The sequence below is a fragment of the Sus scrofa genome, chromosome 9, assembly GCF_054392235.1.
Source record: "Sus scrofa isolate SSC_HxYL_T2T_F1_AM1 chromosome 9, Sscrofa_HxYL_maternal_Yorkshire_Landrace_v2.0, whole genome shotgun sequence".
Classification (NCBI taxonomy): Eukaryota; Metazoa; Chordata; class Mammalia; order Artiodactyla; family Suidae; genus Sus; species Sus scrofa.
The window spans coordinates 34,542,219-34,565,722 of NC_139391.1; the positions used below are offsets into that span (position 1 = coordinate 34,542,219).

Below are 23,504 nucleotides of genomic sequence, written 5' to 3' on the forward strand. Positions count from 1 at the left end.
TGAAGGTGACTGTCCAGTTGTTAGAAAGTAGAGCATTTTGGGAGCAGTTGTCATAGCTTTTGTGTGTGCAAATCTAATAATGCTTAGAAGATAACAGTTCATCTGATTTCAACCTCAGTTATTTTCTTTGGTAGCACTATATATATATATAGATGAGTTATAGCTTATATTTGGATATCTAATTATCTTTTTAAGAAATCTTTTATTTATTTATTTTCTTTATACAGCCACACTTGCAGCATATGGAAGTTCCTGGGCCAGGGGCTGAATTGGAGCTGCAGCTGTGGCCCATGCCACAACTACAGAAACAGTGGATATGATCTGCATCTGCAACCTATGCAGCAGGTTGTGGCAATGCTGAATCTTTAACTCACTGAGCAGATTAATCCCTTAACCCAAGGATTGACCCCACATCCTCAGACACAGTATCAGGTCCTTAACCTGCTGAACCACATTGAGAACTCCTCTAACAACTGTCATTTCAAATACCTTTGTAAAAGTTGCACTATGATGCAGCACGAAAATTAAAAAAAAATGTGCATATGAGTACAAAAAAGATGATAAATGTTAATATAATAAAAAATAGGAAAGTAGTATCTCATACTTATTCTCTTGAAAAAAAAAAAAAAATCAAATGCTTTACAAAACCAAAGCTGAGATGTATGTAAGTAAATGAAGCTAAATTTTGATTTGTCAATGAGATTCAAGCAAACACATTCTCTTCTCACTTCAGATAATAAAAACAAAAGCAGTAGAAAGACTCTAAGTCTCGAAATAGATCAAAGAATTGTCAAAGCTGTGAGATATTAATGCAAACAATTCATGCACTGTGATGTGATAAACATCTACATGTCAAAAGCCAGGGGCTTTCAAGATAATTGTTTAAATTTAGTGATATGTAACACATCAAAAATGATATAATAATTAAACAGAAAATGCAGGTGAATGCTCAATATTTTTCAATATTCTTTAAAATTCTTTTAGGCCCTGAAAGTGCTAATCTAAGGAAATCAAGATCTCTCTGTCTCTGTCTCTCTTGCTCCCACACAAAGAGGTTACAGAAAAGGTCATGTTGACCTTGAAACTATGTATCAACGCTGAAGAACAGAAGCGATTTTGAAAATTTTTGAGAGAATTACAAAAGCCTTGTGCTTGGATTTTTACTGAGATAATAAAATAAGAAAAACATTATACTCTAATGGATACACATATGCTATTACCATTTTTTTGAAAGAAAAGAGGTTTGTGTGCTTTCAATGTGAATCTCTTTTCCCCACGAAAGCTATGAATGACTACATCCCTGTTGGGTTTTACAGCGGACAGCATTTTAGAATGAGATGAGACTTGTTTCCTGTCAAATCTCATGCTCTCTAGTCTCTTCAAGTTTTTACCCGCTCTGCTGCGCCTCCTCCTTGGACCCTTCGCTTGAACTACACTTGGTCCTAAGTGGCATTCATCAGGGACAGTTAAATTATGCCCCTGTGAATCTCAGTGGTTTCAGCAATGACATTTTATTTCTTGCTCACATTGCATGTCCACTTTGGGTCGATGGGCGTCTTCTTGGTGTTCTCTTACTCTGGGACCTGAGCTAATGAGGCATCATCAGTGCAAAATTAACAGCCACTACAGTGGGGTGGGGGGGACAGGAGATGAAGAATTGCCCATTGTTTTTTTAAATACTTCTGTTTACATTTCTCTGGTCAAAGCAAATCACGCAGCAGCCGGCCTGCTCTTAATTTCCAATAGGATGGGTAATTGGAAGAAAAGGAGAACTGGAAGTTGACGGACACAGCTAGTGACCATCGTACCGGTTTACTAGCTTCCAACACACTGGAATGTAGGCTTGACTTGTCTTTTGTTTCCAGATGGGTACCATGACCTATCCATGTGCTAAATAACATCTTGCTACTTTACTATAAATCCTTGCAATGATGGTGGGAAAAATAAGGGCAGAGGAGTCATAGATGAAGATTTTATGAAGGGGAAGAAAAAAATTGTGCTGAAGTGCCAGAAAACATTTTTCTTTTTTCCTTTTGTCTTTTTAGGGCCGCATACGAGGCACATGGAGGTTCCCAGGCTAGGAGTCTAATCGGAGCCATAGCTGCCGGCCTATGCCAGGGCCACAGCAAGGTGCCAGATCCGAGCCATATCTTCGACCACAGCTTATGGCAAAGCCGGATCCTTAACCCACTGAGCAAGTCGAGGGATCGAACCCGAAACCTCAGGTTCCTAGTAGGATTTGTTTCCGCTGCACCACTATGGGAACTCCCAGAAAATGTATTTGAGTAAGTGAGATCTTGATCTTTTTAGAACTTTTTAGTCCTGTTAGAGACAGCAAATAGTTTACCCAGTAGGTTACCTTGAAAGTAATGGCTTCTTGCAGAACTACCTTAGCAAGGATTCTGAGCTTGTTTCTACATTAAATGGGGGAAAATAGAAATGATTAATAATGTCTAGTGCAGGCTCAGAAACAGAGACAGAATGACAACCTTTGCTTATATCATTGCCTTTAACACTGCGTCATACTCTATGTCTTCTTGCTACTCTACATTTAGCTTTTCCCTTGATTGCTCATCAAGATTATACATTTCTGGATAACAGTATTATTCACAGTGTGTACCTTATAAATGCTTCTTGAATATATGCTTGGAAGTAACATAGAAAAATTACAATGGTTTACCTTTCCAAGAGCAAAGAACTAGCTGGACAAACTAATGTTATATAACACATCATTTACATAGTCTTCAGAATATTTATGAATATTAGGTTGAAATAAATTTTCATTTTTGGCTTTTCAGGGCTGCACTCGCAGCATATGGAGGTTCCCAGGATAGGGGTCAAAACGGAGCTGCAGCTGCCAGCCACAGTAACGCTGGATCCTTAACCCACTGAGTGAGGCCAGGGATCAAACCTGCATCCTCTGGGATGCTAGTCAGATTTGTTTCGGATGAGCCAGAATGGGAACTCCTGATTTTTTTTCTTTAGGGCCACACCTGTGGTGTATGGAAGTTCCCAGGCTAGGGGTCGAATTGGGAGCTGTAGCTGCCAGCCTATGCCATAGCAACGCCAGATCTGAGCTGCATCTGCAACACAGCTCATGGCAACCTCAGATCCTTAACCCACTGAGCAGGGCCGGAGATTGAACATGTGCCCTCGTGGATACAAGTAGGGTTCGTTACTGCTGAGCCACAGCAGGAACTCCTAAAATAACATTTTCACAAAAGCTAATATTTACTAAATAATATGTCCTAGGCATTACAATAAATGCTTAATATTTTTTAGTATATTTTTTAGTCTATTTAAAAGTCAAGGAAACTATATCCACTAGTCCTCATTATTACCACTTACTCCAAAACAGAAAGTCACTTGTTTATATGTAGCAGAGATAAATTTTATTTAATTCTTTATTTAATGACATCTTAACATCTTAATTGCATCACCTACTCTAAGTAGCAGACAATCAGATTTCTGTAACCAGTGAAGCAGATCAAGAGGGTAGAACTGAACAAATGAAGTTAATATTCATTTAATTTTCTTTTCATTTTAATACTTTACACATCCAGTTGTTCTGGTGCTGGTTACCACCATGGGCAAGCTTCTCTATGGTCCTAGCACCATGCACAGTCCCTAACATTTAGCAGATGTTAACTTAGGTGTTTGTTGGAAGAGTAAATCAATGAATAAAGAAACCATGAGATGGAGTTCCTGTCGTGGCTCAGCAGAAATGAATCTGACTAGCATCCATGAGGACACAGGTTCAATCCCTGGCCTCGCTCAGTGGGTTAAGGATCCAGCATTGCTGTGAACTGTGGTGTAGGTTGCAGACATAGCTCGGATCTGGCATTGCTGTGGCTGTGGCATAGGCCATCAGCTGCAGCTGCAATTTGCCCTGTAGCCTGGGAACTTCCATATGCCATGGATGCGGCCCTAAAAAGACAAAAAAAAAAAAAAAAAAAAAAAAAAGAAAAAGGAAACTATGAGTTGATAGATAATACTTCAGAAGAGACTGTTTCCCACCTCAAGTTAAAATTACCCTTTCTCTCTAGAACTATAACTTTAAAACAAAAATTTGGAGTTCCCGTCGTGGCACAGTGGTTAACGAATCCGACTAGGAACCATGAGGTTGCGGGTTCGGTCCCTGCCCTTGCTCAGTGGGTTAACGATCCGGCGTTGCCTTGAGCTGTGGTGTAGGTTGCAGACGCGGCTCGGATCCCGCGTTGCTGTGGCTCTGGCGTAGGCCAGTGGCTACAGCTCCGATTAGACCCTTAGCCTGGGAACCTCCATATGCCGCAGGAGCGGCCCAAGAAATAGCAAAAAGACAAAAAAAAACCAAAAAAAATAAAACAAAAATTTAACAGCAAGGGTAGGGGGATGAATGAAATATGTAGGAGAGGTCAAGAGATACAAACTTAGTGTTACAAAATAAGTCATAGAGATGAAATATACAGCATGGAATATAGTTAATAATATTGTAACAACTTTGTATGGTGACAGACAATAACTAGACAGTACAAAATGATCATGGTGGTCATTTTGTAATATATAAGAATATCAAATCACTATGCCATGCACCTGGAACTAGCATAACATTTTAGGTCAATTATACTTCAATTAAAAAAATTAATAGTAAATAACACTATTTTTGATAGGGAAAATGTGTTAACTAAGACATGATCATATGTTTTGAAAATATAAACTGTACATAATAAGAGTCAGAATATCAAATTAGGAAGCTATAAATATTTTAATATATATTATCCTTTAGAGATTACTACAGATGCTTGCAAAATGTGTGAAGGTGGTTAAAAGGTACAAACTTCCATTATAAAATAAGTAAGTCTGGGATGTAATGTATAGTATTGTGATTATAATTAATAATACTTGTATATTTGAAAGTTAAAAGAGTTAAAAGTTCTCATCACAAGAAAAAAATTTGGAACTATATGTGGTGACGGATGTTAATGAAAATTATTGTGATCCTTTCACAATATACACAAATATTGAATCATTATGTTGTATACCTGAAACTAATGTAAGGACATACATCAATTGTTTCTCAATAAAAAATGCTTGCAATATACCCTTTGCTTATAAAATATATGCCAATATAAGGCAAGCCTGCCTGTTTTTTTTGTTTTTTTGTTTTTGTTTGTTTGTTTGTTTTTGCCACACTTGCAACCTGTGAAAGTTCCAGGGCCAGGGATCAAACTCATGTCACAGCAGCAACCCAAGCTGCAGCAGCACAGCAGTGACAATGCTGGATCCTCAACCCGCTGCAACACAAGTTAACTCCAAGGCAAGTGTGCTTTCTTGTTGGACCATTCCTGTGGTGATCTAGAATCTTTTTTTTTTTTTTTCTCAGATAGAAGAAAAGGTGTGGCCTTTAACAAAAGACAATTCATACTAGCATTTGATGAATGTTTGGAATGTTGGAATTGTGTTTACATAAATTGTTAAAAGAAGTCTATTTGTGAACCCAAACAGGCATCATCAGAGGCCTATTGTGCTTTAGAGCTAGAAAATTGGAACTGTATGGGATGAAATGACTAATGGTTTATTAGCATCTGTCTGGCTTCATTGGAATCCCACATATAATTAATAATTGATGATCTCTTACATGACTACCAGAAAGGAAATCTGAAGATATTTTCTAGGACAAGACTGAAAAAGTAGTCCAGCATTCTATATATACACTGACTACACCTGATGGGAATCAGGAGCTGCATTTAGACAGTGGAACTCTAAGTATGATGTTTTTACCCTAAGTATGGTGCCACTAGGCAGAACAGGCAAGTTCTAGGTTTTCCTATTTTTGTTTTTGCAAAGGAAGAGAAAAGAGAGAATTTTCTACTCCCATCATCTTAAGTCTTCAAGGATATTGCCAGTCTATCCGTTGCTCTGAACTGTTATTTTATACTTTTTATTTTATTCATAAGCCATGAGTAACTGCTTTGAAATCTTACTAGATTTTATTCTGAAACACTCAATAAAATGCTAACTTTTAAATTGAGCTAGAGTTACTAATCTATGTGATTACGACAGATGCCATGCTATGAGAAGCCAGAGACTAAAACAGGGTTCTATTTTCTTCTTAGATTGACAGGATACTGCTTGAAAGAGAAAGGTAGATTTTGTTTATTCTCAAGGGCTCTCAGGTGTGAACGAATTTCCATTTTAAGTTATAAAAAGACCAATTTCAGAGGCAGGAAGAACTACAGGTCATGTCTTTTGGTATTTCAAGATAAAAAGGAAAAGTAAAGACAGCATTGTCTTTGCATCTGGATTATGAAAAAAAAAAAAAAAAAGGATTTTAAAGCACCTGTGCACATAGGAAAATCACCTATTGACCACATTGCTTGAATAAAACAGAACATTCAAAAGCACAGTTTTCTAACTAGTATATGTCTCTACATTAGACCTAGAGAAACATAAAAATAGGGTCTCGGGAAGTGTGAAAATTGAATAAATTAAAAAGAATCACAGTATAAGTATTCACTAAACCACCAGGATGGCATGCTTCACCAAATTATGATATCCATGTGAGAATTTTGCATGGCTGTCCAATTCAGCTTTTCTATTTTCACTTTTGGCTTAAAAAGAGACCCAAAGACAAGGCTTTTGTGCATATAAAGAGCTCACATGGAAAAATACACTGACTATCAACTGGTTTTTACTGTCCATTTTATATTTATGGCACAGAGCCCCAAACCTCAATAGAAACACATTCTCTCTTGATTATCAAGTTTTGAAGAATAGTAAGCTCTCAAGAAATATTTGATGGGAGTTCCAATCGTGGCTCAGTGGAAACGAATATGACTAGTATCCAGGAGGATGCAGGTTTGATCCCTGGCCTTGCTCAGCGGGTTAAGGATCTGGCGTTGCCCTGAATTGTGGTGTAGGTCCCAGATGCGGCTTGGATCCCGCGTTACTGTGGCTGTGGTGTAGGCCGGCAGCTATAGCTCCGATTCGACCCCTAGCCTGGGTTCTTCCATATGCCACAGGTGTGGTGCTAAAAAGCAAATAAATAAATAAAAAGTAAAAAAAAAAAGAAAAAAAAAAAGAGAAATATTTGCTGAGTGAATCCCTCTGAGATTCTGCCCAAAGGGAGAGATCACACTTTATTTGCACAGCACCATGTGTTTAATCAATCTTATTGGCTAATTTAGGCTGTAAGAAACAGATGACCAAGCTGAAAATGACTTAAAAAAGAAAGTGTGTCTTGTCCTGTAGGAAGCCTAGAACTAGATCATATTCCGGGTTGGTTAATTCAAGGCTTTGCAATGTAGTCATGGGCTTCCATCTTTCTGCCCATTTTCCGGGGTGTATTTGCTGTTCTCCTCAAAATGTGACCAGGTGGCGTTTCATCTCACTGGGTATGTTCCCAGGCCTACTCCAGTCCCCAAAAGGGGAATGGAGTTACCAAGACTGGCTCACATTCCCACAACATACTCCCCGGGCTGGGGGCAGCTGACCTCCCTGAAGCCCATGTCCACCCATCATGGTTCTATAAGGTAAAAAAAGGTCAGGAAAGCAGTTGGAGTGGCAGTCATTTAACAACCAGTGTGTTCCTGTTTTTATCAAAGTATAAAAAGGCCACTTGAAATATACATGCAACTAATACTTCCTGAGTATATGCTACTTCAACCTGGACAGGGTATTAAAACCACTGTTGGTATAAAAAAATTAATATGACATAGTTCTTGCTCTGAAAGCTGTATTTGGAACCTGTTTGGTGTGAAGGGAGGTTAGTGGAAAAATATTTTTCCTTCCCAAGTTGGCATGTAAGGCCACTTAAGAAATATTGGTCATACTAAAGTGAATTTTATAAGAAAATCTCTGACTTTTTTCAGCTCTCAGAAATCTCGTCTTGCCTTGAAACTATATTCCTTGGGTGTTCCCCTTGTTTTGTTATTCAGTATATAGAAACAAATGCCACGGACATCGGATGGGAAGATTTGACTTTTAGAAGGTAAGTGCATAATACTTGTTTTGTTGTTGTTGTTGTTGTTGTTGTTGTTTTGTCTTTTTAGGGCTGCACTCACAGCATATGGGGGTTCCCTGGCTAGGGGTTGAATCGGAGCTACAGCTGCCGGCCTATGCCACAGCCACAGCAATGCCAGATCCAAGCCATGTCTGCCACCGACACCACAGCTCATGGCAATGCTGGATCCTTAACCCACTGAGCAAGGCCAGGGATGGAACCTGCATCCTCATGAATACTAGTCAGATTCGTTTTCACTGAGCCATGATGGGAACTCCAATATTTAATTGTTTTGCGTGTTATAGACAAGACCCTTGGCATCTGTTAATGGGCCTTTTGTACAGGTGGATCACTGTCATTTGTACTTCTAGAAAGATCTGAAAACTAGTACAGTGACAACTGCTGTTCTCACTAGTAATTATGAAAGAGATTTTTAGATTTAAAAAATTAGCCCATTACGTTATGAAGAGATGGTGAGTGGGAACAAGAGAGAGGGAAACAGCATTTCTGGGTCAGGCATTGTGACTAAAAAACTTCACATGCACTGCTTTATTGTCTTTGCCTGAGGGACGATATGCTTATTTGTTTCTTGTCCTTTACTTCCTGGAGTGAAAGCTTCTGGAAAATAATGACTGGGTCTTACTCACTTTAATATCAGGACATGATGGGAGCTAATAGGAGGCTCTCAATAAATATTTTTTGAGTGAATGAAATTCAGAGTATTTATGAAGCAAGATCAGTCCATTTGTTAACTGAGTAGGCTCATTTGCAGTTTTGAAACTAGAATTCACAAATCCTGCAGTCAAACCTAAGACATGTGGTTCTGCTATGAGGGAGCAAAAGAGCAGTGAAGCAATCAGTCCATTTGTTAACTGAGTAGGCTCATTTGCAGTTTTGAAACTAGAATTCACAAATCCTGCAGTCAAACCTAAGACATGTGCTTCTGCTAGACTGCCTCGGCAAACAGAGAGGTCTCTTGGGGCCTGGCCAACTCATATGATACCCTTTTTCTTGTGCATAGCAATTCAGGGGGTGCCCAGGTGGCCCCCATTCCTCAGCGTTGAGCTATGGCCAGCACCACTTATATGCCATTTTTGGCCTCCTGACCTCTGCACATTCTGTCTGCTGTGTCTGTCCTTTTCTGCCTCCCTTTCATGCCCTAGTGAAAGAAGTAATCCTTGGGTCTCAAATGCATAACACAGAACCTGGCACAAGAAGCAGCCCCAGTCATGTCTGGAAATAAATTATTCAACTGATAACAAATGGAAAAACTCTTCCTTACAGTTAACCAAATTCTATCACATTATGACTTATACCTACTTAACCATAAATTATTAACATATTTACTTAGTCTTTATTATTTTGTGCCAAGTACAATGGCAGATATTATAGGGCACAGATATGGAAGACATAAGTCCTAACGGAGCAAGGTATAGAGATGGAAAAGCAAACACATTTAATCCTGAATGCCAAATCCAAAATATTACGAGACTTTTCCACGAGTACTACATTACGACGGTTTCGGAGACTACAGATGTGTTTTAGGACAAAGACTACTATGTACAATTCTTAGCACTTAACCTGAGTATAGAAGGTCATGTTATCCTGAGTATGTTACAGTCATAACACACCTGCTATGTTCGCCACCTCTATTATAAAAGGGCTAGTGGGAACGAGCTTTCTTAAAAATACATGTGTTTGAATAGAGTGTTAGGTACTACTTTCTAGCTGGATGTCTTTGGCAAAAATCGCCTAATCTCAGTGGCAATTTCTTCATCTGCAAAACAGTGACAACATCAATTTCTCCATGGGACTCTAAGGACCAAAAGGAAGCAAAGAAACAAAAAAGATGTGGGAATGCTTTATAAATTCTAAAGCAGAAATGAGAGAAATGTTACTTAGTTAAGCAAACAGAGAAAAATAGCACAAAGGAGTAAACAACGAATTCTATGCAGCAAACATTTTAGGAGTTCAGAGGATGGTGAGACTTAGTTCATTTTAGTGCTTCAAAAAAAAGAAGTAACAGACCTAATAAAATGTAGAGATGGAGATAGGCACTTAATATTTTAAATTTGGTTCTCCTTGACACTATTTCTAGAAATGTTAGGCCCCAGAGCTATTTCATTATTTTTTTTCTAATAAGTCTGAAGTGACTGTAGCTGTCAACATAATACTGAAAATATAAACCCCATAAAGTATGACCTGATTTTATCCATTTAATTTCCCAAAGATATTACAAATAATTTATTGATAGCTACTGAATGAAAATAAGAACTGGAAAAAGTGTTCCAATCTAATAAGAATGAGATAATATGTATGACAAAGCACACAAATATTCATAATAGCAATAATTATTTTATTATATCACAGTCATATTTTTGATAGGTACTTTGTACAACATCAGGGAACACAATAAATGTTTCTAGAATATGTTGAAAAAGGCAATGGAAAACATATTTTTCTATTTACATCAAGGAAAATGACTATTTTAAAAGTACTGAGCTTAGGAGATAGTCATATTTTATACTCCTTTTTTTATGCCTTTACATAACTGTGAAGTTTTATATCTATCCTAATATTATACTATTCCTTGCATGTAGCTGTACTACTAATGAAATGGTTTCAAAAAGATAGGATCATGAACACCAATATAAAGTTACTGAGTTCATTATATTTTAACTTTGGTTCTGGAGATTTGTGTAGGATTTCTAAGTAGAAGAACCAAAATCTTGGATAAAGGGATTCATTTTTCTAAACAAGGTCTAGGGCAATGCTATTCAGACTGCTTGTCTGCTATGTAATGAGGAGTTTGAACTGGTTGAAAATCAACATATTGCTTCCTTTGTCAAAATTTCTGGCTATAAAAGACAATTATAGCTAAGTAAACAATGTACTCAGGGTCACATTTAATCAATATTTAGCACAAGTTCCTTATCTTATTGTGGACCAGTAAGAAAGGGCTTATGGGAATGGCAGCAAATCTACAGATCATATGGATCAGCTGTGCTGATCTAGGGAAAACTAGAAATGGATTGATTCTCTAAAGTCTGCCCTAACTGGATCACCAGTCTAATTAACTGGAGAAGTATTCTAGAGCTTCTGCAATAGCATGTTTTTGAGAGAGAAACAGGAACAGAGGCCAGTTTCCATGTGTATGCTATGATAGATTTCATTATTGTTCCAGTTCATCTTTCCAGTTTCCTCATTGTTTGCCATGTGATTTTCAAGTAGGGCCTCCAGAGTCAACTACTTAATTTTCCTGTCTCATCGATGCTGGGCTTAGGAATGTGACCTGATTGAAATAGGAGAATGCAGGAGGAAGTGCTGGTGTGCCAGTTCTAAGCCAAGGTCTTAGGGTCATCCTGTGTTTCTACTTAACCATCTCTGCTTCTGCTATTGCCAAGAGAAGCACATGTATTGGGTGGCCTGTTAGGCTACCAAGGATGAGAGTCACACAGAGCAGATGTGGAACCAACCTGAATGCAGGAAGCAATACCATACAAGCCTAGTGTAGGCATATCAAGCTCGATCTGACCCCAGGCACATGAGTAAGGATAAATTTTTGTTTCAAGCCGCTGAGTTTTGAGATTGCTGTTTCCCAGCTTATTCTGCAAGTAGCTAACTAATACATATACAAAGGGAAACTTCCCAAGAGTCAAGGTAGAGGAGGGTTGCTGAGATGGATAGTGTTGGAAAGGGTGTACTCATACACTGGCTACAGGCACGGTGGCAAAGGTATTAATAACTATCATTACTAGTAGCACATTTCAGCATATGTCAACAACTCCTGATTTCACAAGTTCTGAGAATTCCCATCAGGGCAAGAAGGACCATTATTATTTATTTCTTCCTCAGTGAGTGTAGCAAGGAACAAAAACAGAATGTAATGCAGGAAGAACAAACATTTGTGAATGAAAGAAGAAATGTTTTGAAATGAGCTATAACAGACTGTTAACCACTTACTAAAGAGGAGGAATTTGAAACTAACAATAAATATATATAAAGATACAGCCCTCAGTTTGCTTTTTTAAAATGGTTATGCTCAAGTCACAGACTCAACTGATTTCCTCCTGTTTGTATTTTCCTTTCAAGTTCTAACTTAATGGATCCCATCAAGATACTGTCCAAGATTGATAGTTGGGACTCAAAGCGCAGAGAGACAACTGTATTAATTTATGTAGTTTCTGTGAGTAGACTGGACAAACAGGACTGCTTTCATAATTATCATTTAGGGTGTGATATTATAATATCATATACTTTCTACAGCACAAATACAGAATGGCTTTATCCTTCCAGTTTCCTAGGTCAATTTCCAAAACACTTGTTTCCAAGCACACTGTGAGGAAAGAAAAATCTGACATTAAAAAAAAATAAATAAATAAAGCAAAACAATATTTTTATCTTAGTTTCTTTTTTCACAATGTTAAGCTAAAATTTAGTATCTATATCTGAAACTTAAAACATTTAGTTAAATTTAGATGTGTACACACACACTAAATTTACAGGTCACTTTTGTTGTTGTTAAGGTTTCCTGTATACTATTTGATACCATTTGGGTAATAACTATATACAATGTAAAAACTGTTTTTATTCTTCAAAGGTTTATTGGTTCGTACTTCTAGTTAGTCAAAAATGAAAACTATGGAACAACTATTGACAAAAGGAACAAAACATACACAAACCTTTGATTTTAGCAACCATAGCAAAGTGTAGCAGCTCACTTAATAAAGTTTCTACAGCCATTCCAGGGGGCTCCCCAGGGTGAAATGTTCTACTTTGTATAGCCTTGTATATAATTAAAAATCTGCTGCAACTATGACCTTGAATATCTTAAGGAATAAAGTATAACTAAATAACTAGAATCTCAAGTAAATAACAGCTGCAAGATAAGCAACAAAAAATGTCTTCTGAGCAGTGTTTTATACACATCTTTCTGAACTACAAACTTCTCAGCTCCAGTGCATTTCAAATAGCAGCCTGTCTTTTCAGGAAGCTCTTGATTTCAAAATATTCAATCATCCTTTTGAAATTAAGGCAGTTTCTTCCATCTCACTCAAGTCTCCTAAGACAGACTAATGTAATGCTCCAATCTACTGGGCAATATTTAAGAATTACTGATTTTGAGTACAAGGGGGAAAAGATGGCACTGACTATTCTTTAATCAACACTTCTGTTTTTTTATTTTTTCATTTAAAAAGCATACTGTTGATCTGTTCTTGGTACATTTCATGATTTCTCCAAATGTGTAGTCTTAATATCATGTACAGACAATCCATTGTTAAGATATGCCACGTGTTTTTTTCCTTGAAATACATTACACACTAAAGATTAAGTCATTAAGTCATTATAGACTAAAGATTAAACATAATATGGAGATTTGTTAAGAAGATTCTCAGCATTTCTTTTTCAACAATAAACTAGTATCATAGCCATCATGGACACTCAAATGGAATTTTACAGGTTGGCAAAATGCCTATTACAATTTACATATTTACTGACAAAATTCTCTTAGAAATGATTTCCCTCTTATGTCTAAGAGCTGTAATTTCAGAGTGAAATTACTACATCTCTAACATTAGTCATATTTTATTATGTAAGTACTACTAACCTAAGGAAAGAGTGTACTAACTTGGGACACTTTGACTAGTATTAATATGATCTCAACTATATTTTCAACTTTGCTTTTGACAACCTCATAAACTTGAGCATCATATATGTAACATTAACTAAGGCTATGAGGAAAAAAAAAACACATGAGTGAAGAGGTACTTTCCTCTGGGACCTTCGTGAATGAAAACGTCTCAGAAAGTGCATAATTTGGCATTAGTGTCAAGAAGGAATTTTCGGTTTGGGAAATAAATTTGGATGATAAAGTAGCTAAATCAAAAGAATATCTCCAAGTATATACTTAAGAATAAATTTGAACATGATATGATACAAGAAAAATGGAACAACACTTTCATTCATTATTCTGCAACTATTCTATCCATATTTCACACATAAAACAAATTGGTCAGAGAATGTGATTTTCTTCAAAGAACTGCAATAACTTGGCTGAATTGCATACAAATAAGTGATACTTAAGTCAGCATCTCTCTAATGTTTGCTAATATTGTCAAAACAATGAGAGATACACATAAGGCCTCTGTCAAAAATGTGCATACAAATTACCAATTTGCACATATAAGTGTCAAATCTGTATAATCTTTACTGAAGAACTGATCTTAAGAAGTTGTAGGTAGAATAGGGAACATATCCAAACACAATGTGATTGATGTTTAAAAATAAGCCCCCAAACCAATGCCAGGTGGACTTCTCAGGAGTCAACAGAATGTCAACATTGAGCCTCTTGTTTAAAGAAATTTATGCACAGAACTAAAAGCATCAAAATGGGGAACTGGACCTCAGTACATCCAAAGTCCATGCCCTTAAGACATGTTAAACTGTCTATATTTTATTATAATTGGTAATTACCAAATATATAAAAGTGCGAGCTTAACTGAAAGAGCACTTTCCAATCTGAATCAGCCAATTTAGAGCAACAGTTGAGAACATTATTATAGACTACGTAGAATTAATAAAAGCTATGCTCCACATTGAAGGTGGATCTAGGCACTGTGATTTTGACCATATGGTGTGAGGTGTAAATTCACTGTTTATCTTTTTGTAAGGTGTACCTGAATTGTTAGAGAATCTAGAAGAAATGATTGAAGAATAACCACACACAACACACTCTGCAACCTCTACCCCCCCCCCAATTTATTTATGGTTGTTTTTCCTCAGGCATTAACTTGAGACAAGGATGTGGGTGCAGATGGTCTTTATTTGGGAGGTATCCAGGAAGCACAAGAGGGAAGTGGATAAACTGAGACAAGGCAGGGAGAAAATCTAGTGAACACATCACTGCTGTGGGCCACTACAGTTCAACACCTCTGCAGAACTATGTGGAACACACTTCAGAATTGTCCCACAGAATGATGGAGAGGCTGGGGTCTTTAACCACCAAATCTCATTTTGTGCTGCCTGAGACTTGTTCCTGGGAGCATTACAGCCCTAGCACTTCCAGCTGGGGAGGTTTGAGCAAGCTCCTGAAAGGCACTGAAACCAAGACACAAGGGCTCTGGAAATGGGAAGCTGTCAGCATTTATAGGAACACAAACCTGGGCTCAGGGAGATAAGCTGGGGCTGCAACAGTACCTTCTTCAAAAGTACAAGCATCACAAAATCACAGTTTTGTTTATTCAGCAGTACTGTCTTCCTAAAGCATGATAAACTTTCCCAGCCACTGGGCAACAAAGGTAAAACCTTTCTGAATCTGCTTTCCTCATCTCCTTTTCTCTTGGCCTTGCTCTCATCATTTGTCACTTCCCACATGGACTCTCTACAGAGGCCCTCGGATGCCCTTTGGATTTTTGTCCCTGACACCCCCACCCCGGCCAAGCCAGTACAATAAGTGCAGAAGTTAGGGCAGTAGAGTTGTGTTCTTGCTGCTCCAGACTAAGTGGCTGTGGCTGTCACCCTGTCTTATCTTGACCTCCACCAGCTGAACGCTGTATTAGGGGAGGTTGGTCTCAGCCCATGAAATGCCCTTATATGCATGGTTCTCTCCCACGCCTCTCAAGCAGAGGCTTTCTTTGGATTCTTGCCTTCCTATTTTGATCCTAACTTATGCCATCCTGAAAGGAAGCCTGCTCCTTTAACATCCAGCCAAAGCATTAGAGACTTAGTTGTTTTCTAATAGTCTCAAAAGCAAAGTTCTTGCATCTCAAGATGCATTGGTGAGGGTAGATGACAAAAAAGTACTAGAAAGTAGTATTTAACAGATCCATTTACATAGATATCCTTTTAATATGTATAATAGTATACAATACTGCATATAGTTTATAAACATACACATATTGAGAATGTGATCAAAATTTCTTGTTGATTCTTTTTAACTAAAGAGGTGCATGATCAAAAAAAAGTTTGAACGTTCTGCTCTGAGATTTCAATTGTTGTCCCATGGCCACACGATCAATGATCATTGTCAAAACAGCAGTTCTTTAAGGGGAATCTCCTGGGTTTGCAAATCTCATGGCCTCATGGTTACATTGTCCAGTTCAAATGACTCTGGGCATCCACTCTGAGTGTTGATTTTCTTAGCTTTGTAATTTGCTCTGAGGGTTTGGTTAAAGAAAAAATATCTTTGAGGAAGGTATGTGGAATGAGACTCTCTCACTGTCCCATCTAACACATGACCTTCCACAACAATGATTCCAAATCATAATTTATGGGAAAGACCCATAAATTATATTCTTGACATCATATACTTATATTCTTGACATCAACCTCAACAATTTGGTTGTCTGCTAACTTAACCTATCTTGTAACACTTTTAATTACGGTGAATGAATTGTCTTTTCTTTATGTTCTGTCTGCTCAAGAAATTCTATAAGCACCTTCCAAGCAGACCCTTGTCATCAACTTCCTTTAACTTGCAAGGACAGCTCACTATCTGCCATGGCTAAAAATGACACTGAATAAATTTTTGAAATAATCCACTATGAATAGATTTAATTTCAACTTTTGAAGGATGCTTCTTGGGGTTTTGAAACAGATTCGTGACCAACTCTTGCTAGTTCCCTGGGAAGCCTTGAGTGCAATGTTGAAGAGAGTAGGGACAGCTCCCCAAACACAGTAGCACCCAGTCCTAGTCAATAAAGGGCTAAATTTATCTGCATATTACCTTCAGGGTTTATAAATTCCATCTCTTTTCTTAACTCTTCCAGGTTGTTGTTGTTTCTACTCACATGAGGAAAAAAATAACTGTGGTAGAGAGCTTTTCTATTTACAAGAAAATTTAAATTATCCATTAAGCCCACACCAAAGTCCTATGGAAGAGATCATTGTCATTATCCCCATTTCATACAAGACAATAATGAGACTCCGAGAAATAAATGCATTATTCAAGGGCATTCAAATAATAAGTGACAAATCCAGGAAACATAAACCCTACTTTTTTTTTTTTTTAACTTCTAAGCCACAATAGGCTTTCTATTTTACTGATCTGTGTCTTACCCAGTTCTAGTGGTGTGTGTGTGTGTGTGTGTGTGTGTGTGAGAGAGAGAGAGAGAGAGTTTTTCTGGCACTGCAGATATAAAATAATGTTTTATACAAGGACAGAATAACATACCATGATTAATTTTTTGATACCAGTTTTTGAAGATGCTTGTGTTTTGTTGATGTTTTTTGGTTCACAGAGGCAGAACAAGTTGATATTTTCAAAGAAAAGAACTAGCAACCTTCTTTGTTAGAAGTGCTTCCCTTAGAGCCTATTTTATTATAAGTATAGCATAAATTCCTTTTCTCTTATTGAGGTATCTTGTGTTTAGGATGATCCTAGTTATTTTAGATGAAGAATTCAATACCATAAAGGAATGATCTACCTAGGACTATAAAAGAGAAGGCAGAGACCCAAGGCTAACTGCTGGATAAATTTGCTACATATCCGACCCGACAAACACAAAGTATACCTCCTGCCTGAAACTGTCATTGCTTTTTTATTTAGGCTGGCTTACTGCAAGTTCAGGAGCTGATGATGCTATTTGGTTTAAAATTTTCTATAAAGAAATAGTCTGAGAATACAATTTTAATATCATAAACCATGACTTCAGTGGGGCTCTACTTTTTGATGTCAATCTAATGCCAGTGTATTTCATGCTGTAGAAGCAGTAATTTATGAGTTATCCTTAGACCATTTGGTCTAGTGTCTCTTAGCCACAGGCATGAAGGACCCACCACAATTCTCCATTCTAGATGAAAAACACTGCAGTAAGAACATGAAATCAAACCATGCCTTTGTTGAAGATTAATAGTGATTTTAGTTGTTTTGAAGAAAATTAAGGAGAGAAAAATAAGACTCAAAAACAGTTTTGTTAGGGTTGCTGAATATATTTCTGTTCCATTTCATTTATAGTTTGGAAAGAAAAAAAAAAAAATCAATGATCCTGTCTTCTTTCTCTTCCAGCATCAGAAACTGGGTCTCTGATTTTGAAAACCAGGGTATGTGGTTTCTCTGATTAGTTCTTGTCTTTGGAGGCCTCCAAAGAGAGACTATTCATGTTATGCTAAGCAGCACTGAAATATTTTCCAATATATGAGTAAACAAAAGCATGTCAGCAGTTAAGCACATTTTATGAGCTGAGTGAAACAGAATATTCATAAGTGGAGTGGAAATGATAATGGAATAGAGGCCTGGGAGTTTCATGTTTCTTAGAGTAGAGAGACAGCCCACAGAGACATCAACACTCCCAAGTCATTCTGATAATAAAAAGGAAAATTCTCTGGACCCGATATCATTTAGATGGCCTAAGAAAGAATTCTCCTTGTATCTGGGCTGCTAAATTTAATTTATCTGAGAAAAATAGGTGAGTTGATTTCTCTTTTATTTGCTATTTTTTTTTTAAATTGAAGCGATTGTTTATCAGGCTTTCTCATTTTCATTGTTGGAATACAATTAAGTTCTATAGACAGATGGGCTTTAGCCATGCTGATCATGGTGATCAATTAACTGAGCTGCTGTTTTAGAATAGAGAAAGCTACATAAACAACCACCTGGAAATTTTGTCTTTTATAAGACAGTTGTAGAAACATTACCTATCATGCATATAATTCATAAAATATTCAAATGATCATATTGTTGTGGTACAATGGGCTTTATTTATTTGAGATCTTTTCAATATACCTCTGTCCTATCAGGAAACACATATCCATGCAATCTGACCCAAAGCATCACAATAAATAAAGTGACTGCCACACAGCTAGCCTCTGGGTTGGCGTGGCTAGAGACTGGAGGTATCATCAGATCCTTCTTATTTGGACCACATGCTAATTACTCTGTACCCTGGGGCTAGAGGTCTCACACATTAAAAAAGACTATATGCGGATGATGCAAAAACAAGTTACTTTCAGAAAGCTTTGCACTGTATTATCCACACGTATGTAGTACCATCAACACCTTATTTAAAAATGAAAATATGGAGTTCCCATCATGGCTCAGTGGTTAACGAATCCGACTAGGAACCATGAGGTTGCGGGTTAGATCCCTGGCCTTGCTCAGTAGGTTAAGGATCTGGCGTTGCTGTGAGCTGTGGTGTAGGTTGCAGACACCGCTTGGATCCCGTGGCTGTGGCTCTGGCGTAGGCCGGCGGCTACAGCTCCGATTCGACCCCTAGCCTGGGAACCTCCACATGCCATGGGAGTGGCCCTAGAAAAGGCAAAAAGACAACAACAACAACCAAAAAGAAAATATGATATTCACTAATTATATACATTCACATTGAAAGTACTTACAAAGACAACTGGAAATTCCTGATGCATCCTCCACACATTTTCTAATAAAATATCTCAATAGGCTAGAGAGTTAAGACTGAGAGGCAATGCGATGCCAACGTCTTGAAGGAAAATCTTGACTGACGCTAGATCAGATGAAGGTAACAGAAAAAGACCTATGCACATTTCAATGCAGGCACTGCAGCAGCTCTTCCTCATGAAGTAGACTGCTTCTAGGCTCAGTCAGCCAGGCTCTGTACAGAAACAAGCACAGGCATTCACTCTGTCTGTGTGGGTGCCTGTGTGTGAATGCTTGGATTGGGAGACTGCTTTCAAGACTGCTACACTATCATTCCTTCTCTGCACCAATTCTACCATCCTTTTGCATCCAGTTGGTAATAACATCTACAAGCTAAAAAAGAAACAGTAAAATGTGTGTGTGAGGAGAAAGGAGTCAAGTGTGTAGTATGATAACATCAAGGAAAGGATTGTTCCTCCAAACCCAGGGAGGTAAAATTTAACTATGGTTGTGACCAAATCATATTTCCAGGTTGAACTCAGTAGTACTTTCACCAGTGAGCTTTCTGCAGAGTCCTGCTCACTTCCCTCACCCAAATAAATAAACTTTATCTTCTCTAAGCAAGCACAGAATTTTATTTATATATGTATCATGACTATTACCAATTTCCATTAGATAAAATAATTCAAAGTGCATGAGTCTTGTCTGGTCTAGCAGATATTTTGTTCTTCAGAGGAAAATGACTTCTATTCATGTTTTTGTCCCCAAAGCCCCTAGTCCACGGACTTGCTCGTAGGAAGGGGTCATTAAATATTTACTACGAGAAATTATTAACAGGTTTCTAAGCTCATCTCCAAAGGGCAGAAAACTTAACCAGTTAAACAAATCTGTAACTTTCCAAATACATATTTTTTTTTTTTTTTTTTTTTTTGTAACTAACTGGACCAAGCCAAGATGCTTCCACTGGGAGGACTAACTATACAGGAAAGACAAAGCAGAAAAGTATAGAAACCACAAGTAAATGAGAACTATTAAAGTGTATCTGAATTTATAAATAAACCCCACAGGCATTTCTAAACTGTGTTTTTCAGATGAACTGATTACAACTTACTATAAAAGAACAAACAATAAATGGTTTGAATGATTTTCCTTAATCGCAGCTGAATTCAAAACATAAGACTATTATGATTATCACTGCTTTGTGTTACATGACCATTCTCCACACGGCAGGAATAGGAAAATAAAGCCCTTCCTTATCTAAGGTATATTGAAAGTTAAGAAACAAGTAGCTATCAACCCACAAAGTCACAAATTGTTTAATCTTGTTTTTAATATGTTACATTAAATTTATTTAATATATAAATGCTTTTTGCACAAATTCTAAGTAACCTTCAAACTTCAATAAACAAGGTTTGCATCCCATAGATCAAAATACTTTTTATATTCTAGAGTTCTCATTGTGGAGCAGTGGGTTAGGGATCTGGTGGTGACTCTGCAGCAGTGCCGGTTCAATCCCTGGTCTGGGGCAGTTGGTAAAGGATCTAGTATTGCTGCAGCAGTGGTGTAGGTTGCAGCTGTAGCTCAGATTCCATTCCTGGCCTGGGAACTTCCATATGCCATGGGTGTGGCCAAAAAAAAAAAAAACTTTTTATATTCTTAAGACATTGGAAAGGACCATAAAGCACAAAACTGTAGCAGCAAACTTTCTTGTTGAGATTGTATTATTTTCAACATACATTGAAACATACTTTAAAATGCATCTCTTTTCATGATAAAATGTTAAACAATGATATATGAAATAAAGTAATAAATATATGCAAGCACGATAAAAATACTCCCTGCTGGAACAGGACAGCATCTTAACTGCATTGTCAAAGTACTGAAAACACATCCTGACTGAATGTTCATTTTCTCTATCCATGCATGTGTGTGTGCACGCGTGTGTGTGTCTTCTGTTCATGGTCTATTTTTCTTACAATGAAGAAAAACTACTAGCTGAGTTCCCAGCAAGTCAATACAGACTAATTTCTCAGGTTCCAAGAATTTCTTCAATTACATATCTATTTATATATTTATTGAAGTGGCCTTATCTTGCCCTTTAAGGTTCAAAGAGGGGCAATACTAAACCTTTTTAGAGGAGAAAATTCCAAACAAACTAATAGAAGTTTGAACTTCTATCAGAGAAATTTAATGTATCTGTTAAATCATTAACTATCTGAAGAAATAAATGTTATTTAGTGACAATTCTGGCATAATTTATTGTATTACCAAGGGAAAACAGTGGGGAACTTACTTGTTCAACCTATGAGTACAACTTTGAAAATTCTGTATCTTTCCCTAAGTTGCAATGAAAATCCCAAGCGATGATTTACCTGCCTTAATACGCCTCAATTACACTTTATTTTTAAAGTAACACCAGACATATATTTAAGGGAATTAATCAAAACACAGCAAGCTAGTACATTTGCTTAATGTGGTTAAATTATTGTATATGCTCCATAGTGACATTTATGCAGCTATATTATTTTTCAGATAAAAGATATTTCTTTTGCTCTGTAAAGAAAGAGATGGTACTTTAAACATCAACTAACACTACTAAGTGGAACTATTACTTATCTTGATTTATTGCTGCATGAAGTTTTTATAAAGAAGCAAATTATAAAAGGTATTATTGTGGATTTACTTCAAAAAATAACTTCAGGGTTATTTACTTGGCTGGTATGAAATCAGTGTCATCTTTTCTATTTTCTGGGTATTTAGGCTATACAATGAGAATTGATTTTCTGAGTGATAGCCCTGAGACCTTGCAGGAATCTCACTTATCAAAGAAAGATTCAATTATGTCCCTACATTGTACTTACCAAAGAAGAAAAGTAAGGGAATATACTTCACAAAAACTCCTAAAGAAAAGTTGCAATAACCTTCAGTTACCCAGATTAGTACACCTAGATAATTCATATCTCCCATTTCTAAGTGGTCTGTGCAATAAAGATTTATGGTATAAGAACATTTTACATTTAGGAGTATTTTTTATATACTCCCAATGATCCCTGAGTTTATTAAATAATCAGAAGAGGTTTTTAATTTAAATTTTGAGGTAAGAGAATTATACACATGGTATTTGACTCACTAATAATACTAAAAAAATGAAAGAATCAAAACAATATACAAATTGAAATACTAAACAGGCCCAGGAGGCTGTAGTTGTTGTTTCAGATTCCAGACTGTTTTGCAGCAGAGGTTTAGGGTCTGGATGGCTGACTGGACCAGAGAATACGAAGGCTCCCTGCCAATCCTGCCATCCTGTGATCTATGGAATGATGACAGTTAATTGGCCAGACCTTGAGTCTCTTTTCTTTCAACTGTGTGTCCTCAGTAAAGGGTAAAATAGTAAAAGGCACATAACTGCAAAATGCCACCAAAAGTAAGAATTATAGCAAGATAATAAAGCATACTGTATAAAACTTAATTATATTCAGTAGCAAGGCAAGGGTAATATGAAAAAAAGATGTTGGCTGCTATAAAAATAAAAATCTTGTTCTACAAAAATGTTATCCTCTGCTTAAAAAAACAAAAACCCTAGCATCATCTCCTTAACTTATTAAGTTTTTGAGAACCACTGTCTAAAGCTGGTTGGGGAGGGGTGAAAGGACCACAGAATGCAAACTCTCTGACTTCTCATCTGTTGCTTAGCAGGGTAATTTGCATATGACATGTCTCACATTACAGTTGCTTCCAAATTCAAGAGAAATATTATTATTATAATATTATTATTAGAATCCTGGGCCAGGGATTGAATCCAAGGCACAGCTGAAAGCTGCATCACAGTTGTGGCAACAGACCAGATCCTTTAACCCACTGTCCCAGGCCAGGTGATTGAACCTGCACCTCCACAGGGACCCAAACCACTGCAATCAGATTCTTAATTTACTATACCACAGTGGGAACTCCAGGAAGAACCATCATTGATCTCTGATGAACTCAGCAAGACACTGAGAACCACAGAAGAAATTTATTAATTTAATATCGTTGGGTCAAAAAAAAAAAAAAAAACACGTGAAAAGACATTCAACATCACTAATTATTAGAGAAATGCAAATCAAAACCACTGTGAGGTACCGCCTTACACTGGCCAGAACGGCCATCATCAAAAAGTCTACAAACAATAAATGCTGGAGAGGGTGTGGAAAAAAG

At 37.1% G+C, this 23,504-nt stretch overlaps 1 protein-coding gene across 7 annotated transcripts in view; it reads right to left on the reverse strand.

The window, feature by feature from the left end:
• PDGFD (platelet derived growth factor D) overlaps positions 1–23,504 on the reverse strand; it is a 232,761-nt gene that overhangs the window by 88,266 nt on the left and 120,991 nt on the right. The gene's annotated exons all lie outside the window — the stretch shown is intronic.